The sequence below is a fragment of the Tympanuchus pallidicinctus genome, unplaced genomic scaffold, assembly GCF_026119805.1.
Source record: "Tympanuchus pallidicinctus isolate F22 unplaced genomic scaffold, pur_lepc_1.0 scaffold4, whole genome shotgun sequence".
In the NCBI taxonomy this organism is placed as follows: Eukaryota; Metazoa; Chordata; class Aves; order Galliformes; family Phasianidae; genus Tympanuchus; species Tympanuchus pallidicinctus.
This window is the reverse complement of record NW_026294758.1, coordinates 48263047-48282561: the sequence shown is the minus strand read 5'-3', so window position 1 is coordinate 48282561 and position 19515 is coordinate 48263047. Positions and strand designations below refer to the sequence as shown.

Genomic DNA, 19515 nt, shown 5'->3' with positions numbered 1-19515 from the left:
AGCCAGCTTTGCTTAAATGGGAAGTATTCTCAAGGGTAGAGCTTCCTGCAAAGATGACAACTTTATCAGCAGATTTGCTCCTTTTGGTATATGTAATATCTCTGCTTAGTTGTTTTTCTGTGTCAGTTCTCATTTCTGCTTTGCTTTGCCTCTACTTAGCACACAGTTCTGCTAATCAGTAAGTCAGTTTTCTTCCTGGGGTTCCATTTAAATTGCTGTTTGCGAGGCAGTTCAGAAGAACAACTATTTTTTGATACAGGAGACATAAATCCATTCTATACAGATTTAAATTGTGCTTGCAGTGTTGCATATATATTTTTAAATCTCTGTTGTGTCAGAATGTTTTTCTAATGTTTGATGTTTTGATTAACACCTGTTAGGTGTGGTTTATTCTGTCCTTAAGGGGAAAAAGGGTGTGCAGCACGTTTTTTGTTTTGGTGGGGCTTTGGATGTGTAGGAGTCAAATGATTGCATTTGTTGTGATTATTTGGGCTAAAAGGCAAAACTGAAGCTTTTTTTCCCCCCCCCATCTGGCATGGAAAATGACAAAGTATGTGATAAATCTTATCTCCCAAAGGATTTCTGATTCTCCTTTTCAGTCTGCTTCTTGGGGGCATCTGATTCTGTCACTTGTTGATCTTGAAGATGGAGCTATGGAGTTCTGGCTTTTATGGTCATGTAGTTTTGCTGTCAAACTGATCTGCCCCAGACGTTGGCATAAAAACTTGCTTCAGCTGAATTACACAGACTACCTGGTACAGATTGACCTGATATGGATATGATGGCTGTGGGAGGACAGCCAAAGAGAAAATATTTTGAGGCAAAATTGACTCATGAGTAATATCTGAACAATCTTGACATCGTGTTGTGGGCACATAACGCTCTGGGTATGGTAACAGATATTTGAAAGACAGTTTTATTGCACCCTTGAAACATCAGCCTGGATGTGTAACTGTGACTGAACGTCTTGAAGATGAAGATGGAAATCTTGAAGTATCAATCAGGCTCTTATAGGAGTCTGTTGTAATACTGTTTTCTACAAAACTGGGGAATAGGAGGTTATACAGAAACACACTGAATGGTGCTTCCTGTTACATATGAATATGTAGTTCCAAGGATGTAACTGTGTTCTGTGATCGAGTTTACTTGTGCATTACACTTTAATGTTGGATGGATGAATATATTTTTGGTCGTGGAATGCATTCCTATTGAAATGTAACAACTGTTTTTAGAGTGAGTAGGCAGCGTGCATATAAACGTTAATATTTTTCATGAATGGTTGAATGTGTATTTGAACATATTGCAGAAGTGTTAGATGGAGGGAAGAAGGAATGGACTCTCACTTCCCTGAGGGTTACTTAAGAACACTGAATACCATTTTAAAGTCTACCTAATGCAATATTTGGGGCTTTTGGATTCCTGTCTTTTTTTTTTCTTTTTCTTCAGCAGATGTTGCATTTAGGGATTGTTTCCCATGAGGGAGATCTTCTACTTGAGTTTTCCTGCAGACTTACCACACACTCCCACCCTCACAGACAGACCTAAATGAAGCTACATCATTTAAAACTATAGAATCATAGATTTGATTGAGTTAGAGTGGACCTTAAAGACCCATCTAGTTCCAACCCTCTGCTGTGGACAGGGACACCTTCCAATAGAGCAGGTAGGTCTAAGCTTCATCCAGCCTGGCCTCAACCACTTTTGCATTGGTGTACCCACAGCCTCTCATGCACAAAGCCTTTGACACTGTTCTGCAATTCCAGGTAGATAATTCCAGTTGCTCTTTCTCTATCCACTCTCCACCAATGCTGCTCCTATTGCAGGAGACCATGAAACTGAAGGTTGTATTTGTCCATGGTGAAGTCATGTTGGCAGTCATAGATTGCTGCTTTATTCTGTGCAGATCCAGGAGAGCCTGCTCCATTACCTTTTTCTCCCTTATTAAAAATGGGTTATAATTTTCCTTTTCCAGTCATCAGACCACCACAGCTTTTCAAATATGAGGGATAGTGGCATATGTTAATCCCGCAGTTTCCTCAGAACCCTCAGATGCATCTCATTAGACACTGTGGAAGTGCACACGTTGTTCTTTTTTTTGCAATGGGAAGTTCTTCATTCTTGCAGTCACTGGAGTTCAGATCCAGTTGCTCCTTCCTTATTCTCTCCCTGCATTCTCAGATCACATCTTCACAAGTTATGTATTCCTGCCAGCATTACCTGTGCAATTTGGTTTTCTTTCAGTTGGGCTACAAGGCATTGATTGATCAACCCAGTTGATCTTCTGCCTCGCCTGTGCAACTTCTTGCATGATAGGATTGAGTCTTGCAGGTTGGGATTGCGAGCTTTTGTGTCTGAAGAAAAATAAGTGATATTTTAGCTTGTGAAGACAGTTTCCCTTAGTAGGCTGTTCTGTAAACAGTGTGGGATTAGGACAGCCCATGTGTGGATGCATTGATATATTTTGAGGACTTGTTTTGAGTACTGGTGTATTATAGTAAAAAAAATTTTGTAATCCATAAAACTACAGACATGTAAGCCTAACAGGTTGGGTCAAAAATGTTTTATGTTCTCATACCAAAGCTTTAGTGAAACATGCAGTTAAAACATGGATGATATGTGTCATTTGAACTGGGGGAGAAAGGGGGGAGAAATTTTCAGAACTCTTGAAGCCATACTGGACAGAGATTGTTCTCCTGTCTCATCACTAGGTAGCTATCAGAGGTCCTCGCAGCATTGTGTAAATGTCAACATTTGCATATGGTGAGTCTCCAGCACTGCCTTGGTGTGCAGCTGCCTTGGCCTTTACCTGTGAGTGATTGCATGGTGGGATGTATCAGTGCCAGAACACGGGCCTTGGTGTCTCTGTGCACTCGTGTTCTGGGAAGCTTGCTTTTTTGAGTTAAAACAGGCCGAGCAAGTTAGAAGTCAGAAATAAGTTGTCTAAACGTTGTTGGCAGAACATCTTATCTGAACTGCTGTGGAAGAAAAGGGAAGAACTGTCCTACATTCCAGAGAGTGGTGCAGGCATGAAGTTAACTGCAGTCTAAGCATCTTTATAGCCATTGGAAGTATGTGCAAATCCCTGTATGATAAGAATTCTAATAAAGGCTGCTCAGGGAAATGGGACAGCAGACAATCATCTCCTCGTTTACTGCAGTCTATAAAATGCTTCCATGTCTTTCATGTGCAGAGACATCCTAAATTGTACAGTTTTACTGCTTAGCTCACATGGACTTCTGCATTTCTGTACACTGCTGTGTTTCCCTAACTGACATGGCTGGTGTGTCCTGTCGTCTCCAAGCTTTGTTTCTGTGCATTCACACGGACTTTGTTTGAACAAAGAGGATTTTAACTGGGAAAGCACTACAGAGTGACGTCTTTTGCAAGATGTGTGCTTTCTCTTTAGGGTGTGGTAATCAAAATACTGCTTATGTGAGTTACATCTTGGAAGCCAAAAATGATAGGATAGTCACAGATATGAAAGGTTAATTTTGTAATTGTTTAGCAGCATGGCTTTACCAGGCATTTGCAGCTTTAAGCATGTGATATATTGCCCAACATGTATAATGATTACTTGCTTTTCATTTCTTTTCTTGTAGGATGACTTCCGGGTTCCTGAATGTGCTGTCAGATGCTGAATTACTGAACTAGGTGAATCTTCTGCATTTATCTTATCTTCAGAAAGGCCTAAAAGAGCAGAGGACTGGCATTTGTTACGGTGTTTTAAGGTAAGATCTGACTTGTTAGGGGAAACAGGGAAGATGATGAATATGAAGATATGGTCTCATGGACTGTCCCAGTCCATCTCTGACTCCATAGTAAATCATACCGTTGTGGTTTCTGTACTGTGTGTAACACTGGACCAGATTGTCAGTATTTGCCTCTAAGGATAAAATATCACCTCAGTAAGCTAAAAAATGATGCAATGAAGAAATAACTTGTTATCTTTCCTTGGATGACCAGTTCTATTTATACATATACCCTTTCATTAGACTGCCTTGAAGCTTTACCTACATATTAATAAAGTTTTAGTAGTAAAAAGATTTAGTCTTCTGTCTCCGTGGGATGTTGGCTTGAGACATGTTATTCACCAAAAAAAATACAGGTAAGAAAAACCGAAGACATTAAAAACCAGATGAAACTGTAGAACTATAGCTGTCTTAATTGAGCATTCTCCAACTAGAGGTTTTGCACTGTCATTGCTTTAATTAATTTGTACATAACTGTATTTTGCACCTATCCAGGTTCATATCTGTATTTCTGCTCCATGGTAGTGCTGCTGTGCTTTTTGACCAGCTGTGTTGTGCACCCATATGCACAACATAATCTTTTCACTGCAGAGGCATCTGAGTAAGCAGGGGCTGTGCTTGAATTAAGCTTGTGGTAAGCCAAGTCCAGGGAACTAATTGCTTCATAAAGGGCCTCTTTGCTACTGAGCCCCTGGGTTCTCTCATGTTTAGCTGTTTTCAGGAGTAATTACTGACTCCTTATTTACTTTAAGGAACTACTGTCTCCCTCTTTGTTGCATGCAGTGTGGTGTGCTGTAGGTTTGGGTGACAGATCATCTAGGACTTAGCTCTTGAAGGGTAAATATGTGTCTCTGGTCACTGCTTGAGGTAGCTCAATGCAGTTTAAGTGCTGTCTTGTGAAGGCAGACCTCGGGCTAGTTCCTTTTGCACCAGTTCTGGTCTCTTACTCCTACTTTTCTTTAGGAAAGGCACTTATGTCTTTTCTGTTATCAAATAACTGCTAGGTCAGAGCACCCATAACTGCTTCTAGGCCCCATGGCGGGGCTGTATGGAGAAGAAACTCCTTAGAAAAGGCTAAATAAGGAGACTTGCCACTGCGGTGAGGTTTCTTCCAGTTCCTGTGTGGCTGCAGGCCACAGCCATGCCCTGGCTGTGGAGAGCTGCACACACAGCCAAGCACAGCCTTCTGGGCAGAGGGGCTGGGGATGTGTTGGATGGCTGTGCTCATCCCTGACCTGACACACTGTGCAGGGAGGGAACTTCTTTACAGAAGGGGTTGTTAAGCACTGGAATAGGCTCTCCAGGGAGGTGGTTGAGTCACCATCCCTGGATGTGTTTAAAAACCATTTGGATGTGGTGCTCAGGGACATGATTTAGCAGAGGGCTGTGAGAGTTAGGGTAGTATGGTTAAGTTGTGGTTGGACTTGATCTTTAAAGTCTTTTCCAAACTGAATGACTCTGTGATTCTATTTGGTATGAGTAGCTGCAGCTTTGATTGTTGGGGGGGACATGTGGGAGGGTATATGAGGTGCAGAGTAGGAAAGGAAGAAATTTTAAGAAGGTATGCAGACCAAAGAAGAGTGTGAGTGCAGAAAGGCTGGAAAAATTGTGCCAGCTGTCACAGAGCCAAAGTAGCAGTGACTACCTGGCTCCTTCTTGGGACTGATGGGATGCAACGTCATGGCTAAGGGGCAGACTCCTCCAATTTCAGCTCTTGTCACAGGGCTGTGACAGCGGAGTGTTCATCTCAGGTTCACACAGGTGCTCTGCTGGTCTGACATACTAACATGGCTGCTGTAATGCTGGATCTGTGAGTTGTAAGTTAGCATCCCCCTTACAGAGTGCTTAATGATGGCATTTGGTGCTTCTCTGAACTGTGCTGAATTCCATGATCGTGTGTGGTAATGGGGGGAGAAACAGCAGGCTTCATAAAATTAACTTTTATAAAGCCAAAGTTACCTCACTGGGATTGTCTGGGATTTTTTAATGCCAGGGCTTGCAGCCTTCATTTAAACCAGTATTTTCTTTCACTCCAGTCTCCTCAGACTTCAGATTAACAATTTTGTTTTTCACAGCAGGACCTCGATCTACTAAACCTTGTGGTTTCTTTTCCTGGCAGATTTAACTAAAAATACTAGCAGCTACATTCCTTAGTGTAGGTTTTTACATTTCAACTTGTTCATGGCGAAGACAGACTTAATAACAAATGTGACTAGATCTTGGTACAACATAATCCAGGATAGTTTCTGCCTGCAGCCGTTGTGCTTTCACAGGGGTACAGTATAGGAACAACTTCAGCAAACATGGAGTTATTTGTTGCTGTGGCACAGGTTGTATTGAAGCTTAGTCGAACCTGATTCCCTGCTTTCAGAATTTTTTGGGCTCACTGGAGCAGTTAAGTCACTTTCACAATGATTGATGAAGCTCTGATTATCTACAAAGGTTTATGAGTTTTGAGAAAGCATACGTATTGTAGGTGAAGTTAGATTTTGTTACATAACACTGCAGACCTGCATTAGAAAACTCAGTTTTGCAAATCCAGCTGTCATTGATCAGCCTTCTTCCTCTTCATGTCCACAAATTCGGTGGCATCTCTTATTTGGCCAGACACATCCACATGATTAGCTGGTAAGAGATGTGACACAAGTACTGTTCCTTACATCCCTCCTGCTCATAGCTTTGACTGTGCTCAGTGTGCTACAAACCAGTCACACAGCCCAGCTCTGCTGTATTACTCTCTTCACCCTCCCATACGCAGTTTTCCAGGCAGGGACATTCTTATCACACCAACTACCTGGAGAGACATGTGGGCTCCTGTCTGAAGTGGATCATTGCTTGTATGAAGATCATCCCAAATATCCTTGCTGATGTTTCTGGAGAGATGATGGGTAGCAGAAACAGCTGCAGAAGCTTGCAGTGTGACCCAAACCCACCTCCTGGTGAAGCTGCCATCCATGCTGTGCACCTGGACTAGGCACTGGAAGCCAAAATAAAGTGATTCTTTGAGGTTTCTTGGTGACCGAGGTAGCAGAGCCTGTGTGGAACCTGGATGCACAGACTTGGTGGCAGCATCTTTTTGCTACTGTTGTCCAGCTCTTGTGTTCAGAGTGCTTTAATGCTCATGTTTCAGATATGCAGTGTATTTCAGTTACGTGCTGAGACTGCTATGGCATGAAGACAGGACTGACCAAACATAACTGGGTTGTGCTCTACCATCTTTGGCTTAAAGATGCCTGCTGAGGAACCCCACTTCCAGCTTGTCTACTGCTGCTGTAAATGTAATGAGGAAATATCGGTGTGATAACAAGTTCTTTATGCTGATGAAAGCCCTGCCTGTGCTTTTCTGATTTATGATATGTGAAGGATTAAAAAAAAAAATTGTTAATCTTTAGGGCTACCTAAATGTAAACAAAACCATCTTTTTTCCTTAGCTCTTTTGTTATCAGGACTTGAGCAGTTCAGTCCCTGCCTTATGATTTCTAGAGACTGGTAATCAATTTCCAGTACTGAAAATAAATTCTTCTCTTGCTTCAGGTTTTAGTTTAAATAAATCCAAGGTTTTGAGTTGTTGCATGTATATAACCTTTTAAGCTCTTCATATGCAAGGCATAAGAGCAACTGATCTCGCCTTCTGTTAAATGTACTTTTACTTTTCTAAAGGAGATGCTTTGTCCACTGAGAGCTGTGGCTCAGCATGCTAATAAAACTCACTTTATGCCTTTAAAATGTTTATTCAGAGTGGCCTGGCTAGCTTACAGTAGCTGTGTGGGTGGACTGTCCTTGAATTTTGTAGACTTAATTTAGTACTACACAATACCTAGTTATGGAAAACAGCTATAAATTGTCTGTGTGCAGCCATGCATTATTGATAAAGGGTAGAATGAGCTCCACAATTCCTTTACTTGATGTTGTTAGTGCAACAGCTGGCTGATTTAGGATTATTTTTTCTTCCCCATTGGCTGCAAAATGTCTCTGAATTTGCTCTTGGATCTTGATTTGTGTGGGTGGGAAGTTTGCTTTTTCTCCAATACAAGTAAATACAATAGAAATGTATCTACAGAGAAGAAACAAGCTCAGTGCTTGTTTCCAGTGCTAGGAAGACAGTAAGTCTGACTGTATGCAGAGGACAGAACTTAAAATTGTCACATACTCAGAAGCACTCAAGGTGTTACAGTAAATTTCAAAATAAATAAATCCTTTAATATACGTGATTTGACACGTGTGGAGAAAATGCTTTACCGTGAGTCAGGTGTGCTATGTAATTCCAGTGTTCCTTCTGAGTTTATGAAAAATCTCAACAGTCTTAAATTTCACAATATATTTTTCCCTTTGACATCTAAAATTAGTAGAGTGTCTTCAGAACTTGATTTACATATAAAGCAGTGCTATAAACTGAATGGTTCTTTCCGTGTAGTTGAACAAACATACAATGAGCTGCTCAACAGACTGGAATCTAATGAGTAAATAAAGTAGTGATAAAATAAATAAAAAAGGAACTTGTTAGTAAATCTATCGAAGTCTGTCTTTCCAGCAAATAACTCTGAAGCTTCTTATGCTATAATTTCTGGAATGATAGCTTATCACAGACTATTATTATTCCTGTATCACAGTAGGAATGTACAAGTGTTTGTTTGCCACAAATGAGTTTGCATAGTGACTTATTTTGGTCTTTCTGTCTGAGTACTTCAGTATTCTTCAGTAGAATAATATATTCTTCAATAGAAGCGTTCAAAACCTCTGTGTACAGATTTTTTTTTTTTCCTTATGCAATGTTAAGGTAGCAAAACACGAATGTACATGATCTTCAGAAGCTGAACTGATGTTCATAGTGCTTTATTCTGTGGGGAACTGCTATGTATTGGTTTAGCTTTCTCTATTTTTACAGCCTTGAAAGATGAGAAGTTTTAAATAAAGAAGTAATTGGGCTGGTTGCATGGTTTCAAAACGGAGGCAGGAAAAATTAATGGAGAGAAGGCCTAACATGATTTAGAGAGTCCTGCTGAGGATTTATATTAAGAATAACTCGTTCTTAAAGTTTATTTTCTGATGGAAATTGTGGGGTAAATCAAATGCAAATGATTAAAATGCAGAATTCTTACTGACTTTGTAAATCTAACTCCTTCAGTAATAATACAATCATTTATCTTAAGGAGGGCATGGGGCTGTGAGGATTTAAACAAAAGCATCAACAACTTGGTGTAGATAGTTTTGGTGACAAAGATAATGAATTTTGTGGCTTGTTTAGAAGGCTGTTGTGGAAAGGGAATAGGTTTTCCAGAGATCATCTGATTGAATCCATTTATTGCATCCTGTGGATGAAACATCTGTAACTCAGGCACAGTGTTGGCAACTAAAAATTCTGTACTGGTAGAAAATTGATTTGATTGTACAGAAAATACAAGCAATTGGACACTTGCATACTTCTAAAACACTTCTTGATTATTTTTTTATGCATCATTGCTAGTTCCTTTTCAGCTGCATCAAAATACAAGATACTGACTTTTTTATGTGTAGGACAGGAATTGAATACACTTTTTTTTTGTTTTTTGTTTTTTGAAAGACACTCAAAGTACTGCTTTTAAAAGCATGGGGTAGAAGGTGTTGCATCCATCCCTACCCAGATGTAGCACCAAGTGCTCTGTCTATGACGAGTTGCTGCATGTTCTGATACAAGGGGGGAAGCACCTGCTCTTTCCATTCTCCTTTCACTTGGTACAAAAAGATGCATAAAACTAGTTTGGGTGGGACAAATTTCAGCAGTCTCTTTCTGGCTTGATTAGCACTGCAAAACCTGTCCTGGTTGCAACGCAGCCGCCTTGTGCACTGGTTGCCTCCCTGTTTTAAGCCTGCAGCGTGGCAGTTTGTTGCCGCACCACCACATGAAGCCCTGGGTGGGATCGGTGTTTTTGCAGGGAGCAGCTCAGTTCTTGTCTGCAGTCCAAGCTCCTGGTGATAGGGTATCTTGTGTCTCACAGGTACACTTGCAGAAGCTGTTCTTTTTCTTTATATGTTGCATTCCTCTCTACCAAATTTGCAGGATAATTAATTGTCTGCTTATTTTATGGAATTATTATGACAGTAATGCTGTTATCTACTGAGAGGACTCCTGCAGTGATATAAACTGATTCTTAGTAAGAACCTTCAGTAAAAATATAGCCCAAACTACATTTCAGCTGTGAGAGCAGTGAATTTTCTGCAGAACATGCTGTAAGTGGAGCTACGTCCTTGCCCAGTGACCTTATAGCTAACCTTGCTTTGTCCTTCTGGAAGCTACATTTGTGCAGTGAAGTTGGTGAACCCTTTCCTTTCGTGGAGAGCAAAGCAGTTTGCAGCCCTCTTCTCCCTACTGGCTGGAGACTCACCAGTATGCCTAGGAGCATTACCCATCTGCTAGGTAGTACATACAGCCTCTGGGCGCTCTGCTGTCCTCTGCCTCCTCTTTCCTCCCCTTTCCTCCTTTTCGTGCTACTTTTAATGAGGTGTGCTAGAATGGTTGCACAATTTTTCCCAGTGTGCATTAATACAAACATGGCTAAGCTGTATGTGGTATAAACAAACGTGTTTAGAAGTAGCAGGAAAAGTGCTGTGTAGATAGAAATTGAGCTGTGTTGTTTGAGGGAATGGCTGCGCCTCCAACTAATTACAAAATAACTGAATAAGCAGTTATGAGTTGCCTCACTGCAAATTAAGTATCTGAAGCATGATCTATTTTTTTTAGTTGCTGCAGTTTGCTTTCAAATGGAAGGTAAGTAAGTTCTGGATCTAGCATAATCCTCAGATGTTCTTCAAGGTTTCTTACTTATATTATTTCCAGTTTAATCTAGGATATCTTGTGCACCTGGAATATTGTGCTCTCAGTGCAGACTTTTATTTATGTTGCTCTGTTTATACTGTGTTTTTGATAGGTTTCTGTAGTACCTGTACAAGAAAGGCAGTGCTGGAAAGTAAAGCTAAATACAGAATAGATTTTTGAGGCTGGAAAAATCCCATGTTAAGAGAACATCAGTTATGATAGTGCTTAGTGTGTTGTGAAGGAAGTTTTTCTCCAATAATTTTGAAATAAATGGCTCCACATAAATTGTACTTACATGGGCTCCTGAGATGGAAATGAGATTTTTTCTGGAGTGAAATCAAAAGTGACTTTAAGTGAGCTGTGTTCCAGCTTTCGCTGCCTGCCTTACATGCTTTGCCTGTTTTCTGAAATCTTTTGCTGCCCTGCTGTCATGCAGGGCATACAGCTGATGATGGACCTCAGTAGAGATGAATCAGCAGTGGTAAAACATGTTTTCCTTGATAATGAAGGCAACACAGGGAACCAGATGCATGCTGTTGCTTCACAAATGTCTGTGTGGAAGTCTAGATGTTGACGATGTCACACACACACCAGAAAGATCTAAACACAGGGACTTACGAGTTGTCACAGCAGAGTGCAGCCAAGTCACCAACTTAAGGCTCTGGCTGTGTTCTCCAGTAGCTTCTCCCTCTGTGGTGTGTGTTGCACTGCTCGTTCCTCCTGGAGGACTGAGAAGGGCAACATCTGCACAACAGTGTGCAAAAGGCTCAGTATTAGGAGTGACTAATAGCCATTAGGCTTATACCATTCTCCAAAACCCCTGGGTTAATTCTCTGAAAAGTGAGTAGGTAATGCTGTCTTTCTGACTTTCTTTTTTCCCAAACTAATTTTCAAGCTACTGAACACCTTCAAAAGAGTGGGTGGAAAGTATATTTTCAGAGATGCTGGAATCTGGCCATGACTCCCAAAGGGAAAAACAGTTCTCATGCCAAATGCAGAAGGGTGGCAAGACATCTCATTTTAAATCTGCCTTTGGGGAAGGATGGATTATTGCACGTTCTGGCCAAATTAAAAATTGTAGAAAGGAGGGGAAGGTGTTTTCTGGCAGCTTACTGCTCACTGGTGAGTAATGCTGGTATCTCAACTTGTTTCTGTCACATCACTTCATGTTAACTGCTCTCTTCATTTTGTTCTGAATTCTTTAGTATAAAATTAAGTACCAGCTTCCCTCTGTTTTAAGAGGGGGAGAAAATGATGTATTTCAAGAAGGTTCTTGGCACTTTAAAGAGAAATGGAGAAAGCAGGAGAGTGCCTTTCAAACTTGTAATAATTAATGGAATTTCTAGTCAGGGAGGAGTTTGGCTTGTTTGATGTAACTTGGCAGCAGAAGTATGCATCTCATTTTCTACGTGTGTATTTACTTAACTTTCAGCTGTGCATTAAATGTGCCTATAAAATAGCTTTTAGTCATGGCTGAGATCAGATTAAGCAAGTAAGTGTGGATTTAAATGTGTAATAGTGTAGCTAGGTTAAGGTTGGCTAAATGGGATTGGTTTTTAATTGAAAACGTGCAGGTATAAGGATCAGTCACTTCAAGGTGAATCTCTCTTTGGACAGCATAGCAACATTTATGTTGAAAAGGGGAGATTGCTGAGAGGTTGTGTCCTTTGCAAGGTATCTGAAACAAATTATGATCTGCCAGTGGTTGCTCAGTAATTGGATGGTATTGGAAATAAGCTTTCTCTTTTGATAGTTATGAAAATGAAGCGTTCAGGAGTTCAAGGAATCTTGATGGCAAAAACAGTCTCACAAACTAAAGAACACGGGATGTGCATAAGCAATGAACTGTAGTCTGAACAAATTGAGAGAGGAAACATTTTCTTCTGCTGGTTCATTCCTCAGACTTACGCACTTCTTTTGCATTAGGTTTGCCCCCAAGAAGAGTACCTAACCCTACTCATGAGAGTCCAACGTTGGCTGTGACGTTAACCTGTCTCACGGAGCTTTTTTTCAGTGCAAGTGGAATAATTCTGTGGAGATCTGTACATTTGCTTTAGAGATGGGCAGTTGTTCTTAATTTTAGGATTGCTAGTATACGCATGCTGTAAAGCTCAGATTTTGAAAGAAATATCATAAGTTTTAGTTGAGCTTCGGAGGCTGACTTTCATGCTTCTTCTGTAGGTGATTGAAGGTTGCCTCACTGCATGACAAATTTTTTTCTTCTTGGGTTGGCATGTCTGAAAGGCTCTTTGAGAGTACTGGTACAGATAATTTGCACAAATCAGATAAACTGACTAACAGTAGTTGTATTACAGAGAACTCTGAACCGTAAGCTCCAGATGCATGTACTCTCCATATGAACAATAAATACTCAGGAGGACCACATAAAAAGAGAATCTTGAGACCTTGTATAAAGAGGAGTATTGAATAAAGGCTATGTAGTGGATAACTTCTATGAATTACTAGCAGTGGAAAGGATACATCCTTGGACAGGAATGGCTGTCTTTTGATCAGTCCGGGGAGGAATTTACTGGAAAAAGTTGTCAAATTATGGAAGGCATTTAATTTGTTATAGTTTTTAAATCCAAAATATAAGCTATGGGAGTTTCTCTGTAGTAATAATGTGGTTAAAATAGTTTATGTAGGGAATGTGTTGATACACAGGTAACCTGTATAGCCTACAGCTGTTTTTGTTTCTGTAAACTTCAATAAATACAATGGTTGGACTGGAGAAATGAATAATGGTGGAAAAAAAAGAGCTGCACTGAGAATACAAGAAATGTGCATTAGATGTTGTTGGTTTGTTGAGGCTCTTGCTGCCTCATAAGAGAATTTACGTTTTTATATATTGAAAAAAAAACTTTGTTTTTTTCCCACTCCTTATTTTTTTTCGTATTTTCTGTGGGTTTTTGTTTTTGTTTTTTTTTGTCTTCCATGTATTTTCTCCACTGGATGCTTTGGAGAGACCTTTTAATTCAATAACTCTATCCACAGGTATTACCAGAGTGTCTCTTCTTTTTCCCTTGCTTCCTTTGGAGCAGAAAGAAGTGATGTCCGTGAAGTGGATTAACAATTCAGTGAACTGTGCTACTACCACAGCACTCTTAACATACCACATCACAGAGCAGATGTGAAGAAGACTTTTGAGGAATCTCCTGTCATGAGCAGTCAGCAACAGCTTTGCTGCACTGATGACACATGGTTTGCTGGCTAGCTTTGGTTAGGGTGCTGGTAGGACAAGGCTGTGTGTCCCAGGACTAGCCTTGGGGTTGGCAGTGGGTGCTGGGTGATAGTGCTGTGGCAGATGGCTCCTTCTGGGCTGCTCTTTGTTCATGAGCGCATCCACGGTGTCCTGTCACACCAACAGCACCATAGTTACAGGGTTATAAAACACGAATCTTTCTTTAGCGTGAGGTTTAAAAACAAAAAGAGGGCCATTATGCGAGTGCTGTGCTGCAGGCTCTTCTGTAGCAAGGAGCAGCACAGTTTGGGCCTGTGCTTGGTGTGACACCGGTGGCATAGATTCACTGCCTCCTTTGTTAGCCAGTGGCACCTGTGAAAGTAGGTCTCCTGTGCAATGCACCACTCACAGGCAGTAGTCAAGGCTGTCTGGGCAGGGGGGAGAGGAACGGGCTGGAAGATGCAGGCCGAGCGCTGTGGTAGCAGCAGCAGTCACAAAGGAGGCACCGCAGCCTTGTTTTCTTGGCTGGCACCATGCTTTTGCCTTTGCATGGCAAGCTACAAGGGGAACAGATCTAGCTGTGGGACTGTGAACGTCTAGCTGGTGGAGTTTCCTTGTCTAGGAGATGGGGAACTGTCATGGCAGGGCAGTAAGAGTTCAGATGGGAGCTGTGCTAAGTGCAACACGCTGCAGCAGAGACCAACCTGCCACAACAAAACTGTGCTGTGGTAAACAAATCAAATGAGCAAGACTTAGCCAGAGCCTATGTAAGGACCAGGACAGACTGTGTGGTAATAGCAGTTCATTTTAATTGTTTTGTTTTGATACTCACTGTTTCGTTCTTTGCACGGGGAAGTGTTGCATCTGAGGTTTCAGTGTACAGCTGCAGAAGCAGTTTTAATTCTTAGGCAATGGAGAATGAAATTATACTGGTAATTGTAGGAGATAGTAGCTGTTCATGCAAAAGTCAGTCCATCAGCATATTCTGTTAGAGAGAGGCATGTCCAAGGTCCTGCTTGTTCATCTGAAGTAAGTGACAAAAGCTGTTTCTGACTGCTGTTCATCTTGGGTACCTGTGACCTCTTCATGACACGGCAGAAGTTAGGATCCCTGCAGGAAGCTCTTCGAGCACTTCTGATGTACACAGGGTACGGATGGAGCAGTCCTTATAAGTAAATTGCCTCCTGTGTTATGATGTTGGCTCACCACAACAGAGGCAGATGGTGGTACGGCATAGAAGCTGAGCCTTCCCAGCGAAGTTCCATTACGTGTTGCTGCTGTGTGGCAGATGGCAGCAGAGGGACACTGAAAAATTGGTGTCTGACAGGGAAGTGTGAATCAAGCAAAGGTGTGTCGTTGAATTCTTCCATGCAGAAAAAAATAGCACCCACTGGCATTCATCAACATCTGAATTCTATGGGTACCAAACAGTGAATGTGAGCACAGTGAGGAGGTGAGTGGTGTGTTTCAGCAGTGGCAATGTGAAAGACAAGCCATGTTCCAAATGACTATACACAGCTGTCACACTGCAAAATGAAGAGCGTTTTGATCAGCTCATCTGCATGAATTGGCTAGTGGTGTTGACTACACAGAGAAAGAGTGTTTTGCAGCTGAGAACTTGCTCTATTAAATAGTGCTATTGTGTGCTTTGTACCTGCTGAACTTACCATGGAAATAAATAGGAGGCATTACTTCAGCGGTGACCTATATACTTGAAATCCAATGGCTTTTGTTTTTCTTTTGAGAAGGAAGGTGTTCTTTTCTTTACTATAGCATTGTTCATATAAAAGTATGCTTGTTTAAAAAGGGAAGTCAGCTTTTTGATGGCAAATTACCACTGTGCTTTTGTTACTTAAACTGAGTTTCTTTTCTGAAGTGGCAAATTACTGCGCAGATCAGGAGGAGGAGATTTTTGCAGTCCAGTTCCCAAAGTCACATGCAGCTCTGCAGGAGAAAACCATTGTTATATTCACTATTTAGAGAAATCTGTTCCAAGGATAGGACTTGTGCTCAGTGGATGTAGCCTGCAGTGCCCATTACGTGGCTCTGTTATGGTGCATATGCTTTCAATTGTGTGCAGGCTAACATTAAAAGGCATTAGTTGTATTTGTGTCCGGTCACACAAGTGAGAACACAAGTCAGAACTTCAGACTTCATCAAACACCAGCAGGTTTTTCTGGCTGTTGAACAGCTTTGCAATACTTCGCTATATCATTCTTTGTCTGTTGTTTACAAACTGTTTTCTGTTAATCTCTACAACTGAGATTGTAAGATATCTAGAAAATAGCACTACTGTCTGTTGTGGAGGCACTGAAAGATGAGTATGTTGTTCCATTACGAAAACTGTCCTTTTCATAAGAAGCTGAAAAGGTAGTGAAAGCGCTAGAAAGGATTACAAAACCAATCTAAGTGGAGCAAGTCTGCTTTAAAACTCAGTGCTTGCTCTATAAATTGAAATCTGGTATGGAAATGAGGCAGCCCCTCTGAAAGTAGCAGCGAATACATGTGCTTCTCAATCTGTGGGCACAGTGGAGTAAACTATCCTGTCCCAATCCACGAGCAACTCTGAACAGTGATTACAATTCAAATATCTGATAATAATTAGGTGGACTATTATATGCTTTGTCCGTCCTGGCTAGGCTAACAGTTCTCCCTGCAGAGGGAACGCTGCTGGATGTGTGCACTGCCACTGGTACTGCTCTGAAGGTTTGGGGGTTGGACTCGATGATCTCTGGAGGTCCCTTCCAAGCCCTACAATTCTGTGATTCTGTCATTCTGTGATTGAGAGGAACAAGATTAAAGCTGTGCATGGTATTCCTCCCCAGCCTTACCCCTCGGACAGCAGTAAAACGTAGCTTTGGGCATTATTTGCAAGCATTATGGATCCCTCCTTCAAATTAGATTTTTGTGGGTGCCCACAGAAAACATTGGCTTGCTTTGGCCATGTATTACATGAGACAAAGTTCCACTTCCTGGAAGAATGAAAGGAGGAGCAGCACAATGTCCTCTCAGAAGCTAGAGAGTATAAGGAGGGCTAGATGGCAGATCTGGCAGTTTACTTTGCCTAACAATACTCTTGTCTGTGCACAGATCACACTTAATAGAAGTCTTGGAGGAAATTGGAACTTGTCTCTTTGGCCACTTATATCGAATGTCATTCCCAAGGAAAGTTGTACTGCTGGATTAGGTTTCTGTAAGGGAGGAGATAAGCTCCAGAGAATCTGAGATCTTGAGAACCTTCTACTGGTAGCAAAGCAGAGATGAGCTACAAAGAATAGTGCTATTTCTTGTGGCTTTGGTGCCTTCATGGCCTCATGGACAGTATGTAGATAACTTTCTTATTTCAGTGGACATAAATTTTTTACTGGCTCAGATATGCGTGATTCCCCTTGTGTCTTTAGCAACAGTACATGCACGGTTCACGATATTTAATACTGATGGAATGCTATAATTTTTGAAGGGCAGTTTGTGTACTTGATCCTTATTTGATACTCTGGATGTGCAGTTAAGTTTGCTGCATAGCTTCAGTCATTGCAGACTAGCAGCTGACAGCTGTTTCACTGGACAAAAGGGTTTTGGTTTTTTTTGTTATGAAAGTGTTATCTCAACAGTGTTGTGGTTTATGCTTGAGAGTATTTTCATAATTTTTTGTTATAAGCCTATCACCAGGTGTGTATGTATATAATGTATGAAAAAAAAAAAAAACAAAACCTTAGGCACACAGTCATTATGGGAAAATTAGTCTAAACTCTGTCTACACAGGAAAGATAATTTGGCTGCTGTATTGTGCTTGGCTGGGTTGAAAGTCTTTTGTTGTTGTTAACATTGTGTTTACTGCAGACTTTATTTTTGAAGAGGATTACGAGATGTTCTAAGTTTTAGAGAACAGCAAGAACAGAAATAGAATTTCTTGTACCTGAATTTTTCAGTCATTCTTTGCATATTATTTGTATCCAAGTCTTCAGTAGCAAGGTTAAAAGTTTCATCTTAGAGTTGGCTCTTCCTGTATGTTGGTGTCTTGATGAATTCCATTGGTCTCTCTACTGTCTCCTGGTATTTACACATAAAAAGCACAAGCATCTCCCAAAATAATAATAGTAAGTTTTCTAACTAAACTGCAGGGTGTCAGAAGATTGGCTTGCTTCATGGATGAAAGCTTTAAAGGCAGAGATTCATGATGGGAAGGATCCCAGGGTTTCTGGGCCTTCTATATCCACGCTGCCAGAAACGTTCTTGTTGGAGCAGGGAGCAGGCAGACCTTGGCACTCATTTGTGGGCTGTTGATGCCAACAGTCTGGAAATACAAGAAAGACAGAGATATGCTGTGGTAAACACCTCTGCTAGGGAGCACCCAAGTGGGCTGCATCCCAGCCTGCTTCTGCAGTCATCCCTATAGGACCACTACACTCCTCCTACCTTCTTGGTCTGTAGGAAAGATGGCCACATCATGCTTTCACAATATTCTTCCTAATTCCTGGTGCCTCCCATGAGTTCTGGCTCAGCAGTATCCACTCAGTGCAGTGTTAGCCTGGGGTGCTCTACACCCTGCTGCCACCTTCCTTCACCCTCCCAGCAATGTCTGCTTTGCAGGATCAAGTGTCCCTTGGTCAGTGTTCTCAAAATGTGCTGAGTAGGTCCAGGGAGGAGTTGCAATACCTCAGAAACATACTGCATGTGGACTGGGCTTTAACAGGGGGGTTGCACTTGATCTCTTGAGGTCCCTGTGATCAGCTGGTCAGGCAAAGCTTCCAGAGTTCAGGGCCCTGTGGAAGTGCGATTGCTCTTAACCAGCCTGTTTGGAGCTGTAAAAGGTAATAATAATTACATGTGGTGCTAGTACTGCACAAAATTACTTCTATACAAATAATTTTCCTTTGATATCAGTGCCATTTGTGAGTGAATTAGTCTAAACAGTAGGATGTGACTCATTCTGCTAGCTTTGCTGTCTTACGGCATGAAAGCCACAAGGGGCAAACTGGGCTGAAGGGTGAATACAGGTGGGTTTCATAAGTTTGTGCAGTAAGTATAGTTACTGGATCTGGGTATTGCCCTGTGGCATTTGTGATGGGGACACAACTAATGTCTGAGAGGCAGCGCTGCATTTCCGAGTCTTGCTGTTTGATGCCCTCTGCATGCCAAGCTGCTGAATAGCTGGTCTGAAACCAGCGGCCTGACTGTGGGCTGCTTGGAGCCATGGCCAGAAAAGTGCAGCCCTACATCCCCAGAGAGTTGTGGATTGGCTTAATGTGACAGCTGATCAGAGGGCTGCAGCATTGTCCTGACCATAGGGAACAGGTAGCTTGCAGGTGATATGGGCAGAAGAAATGTGTTAAAGGCTTTGCTCTTTAAAATCTTAGAATATTCTGTGCAGGAAAATGTTGCTCTAGAGGCTTGGATTTCCCATAGGGCTCTACCCACCCCAGTCCAAAAGTCCTGGCTCATGCAGTAGGTAGTTCAACAGGAAAAAAAAAAAAAACAACCCAAAACACTGTATGGAGAAATGATCAAGGTACATTACTTAGTGAGAAAGAAAAGCCAGGAAGTGAAAAAAGAAAGTTTGGATGTTCCCAACAGTCTCTGTAACAGCTGTGACATGAGCAAGAACTGCAGTTGGCAGCAAATGCCTCTGTTTTTCTCAAGAATAATGCGTTAGGACTGAGCTATCAGGTAATATCTCTGTAAATCTGCCCTGAAGGATGTTCTCTCTGTTCAACAGGATGGCCTTCTTTGCAAACACTTTTTCATAACATACTGTGTACATAAATCATGCTAATTAGAAAGATGTGCAGATT

General features: G+C 41.4%; 1 protein-coding gene across 3 annotated transcripts in view; it reads left to right on the top strand.

Moving 5' to 3' along the window:
* The window catches only part of KANK1 (KN motif and ankyrin repeat domains 1), a 115708-nt gene that overhangs the window by 25157 nt on the left and 71036 nt on the right, over positions 1 to 19515 (top strand). For all 3 annotated transcript variants that reach the window (XM_052700634.1, XM_052700636.1, XM_052700633.1), the window contains exon 2: positions 3600 to 3728. The gene's annotated coding sequence lies outside the window, so the exon portion shown is untranslated. The remainder of the gene's footprint in view (positions 1 to 3599; positions 3729 to 19515) is intronic.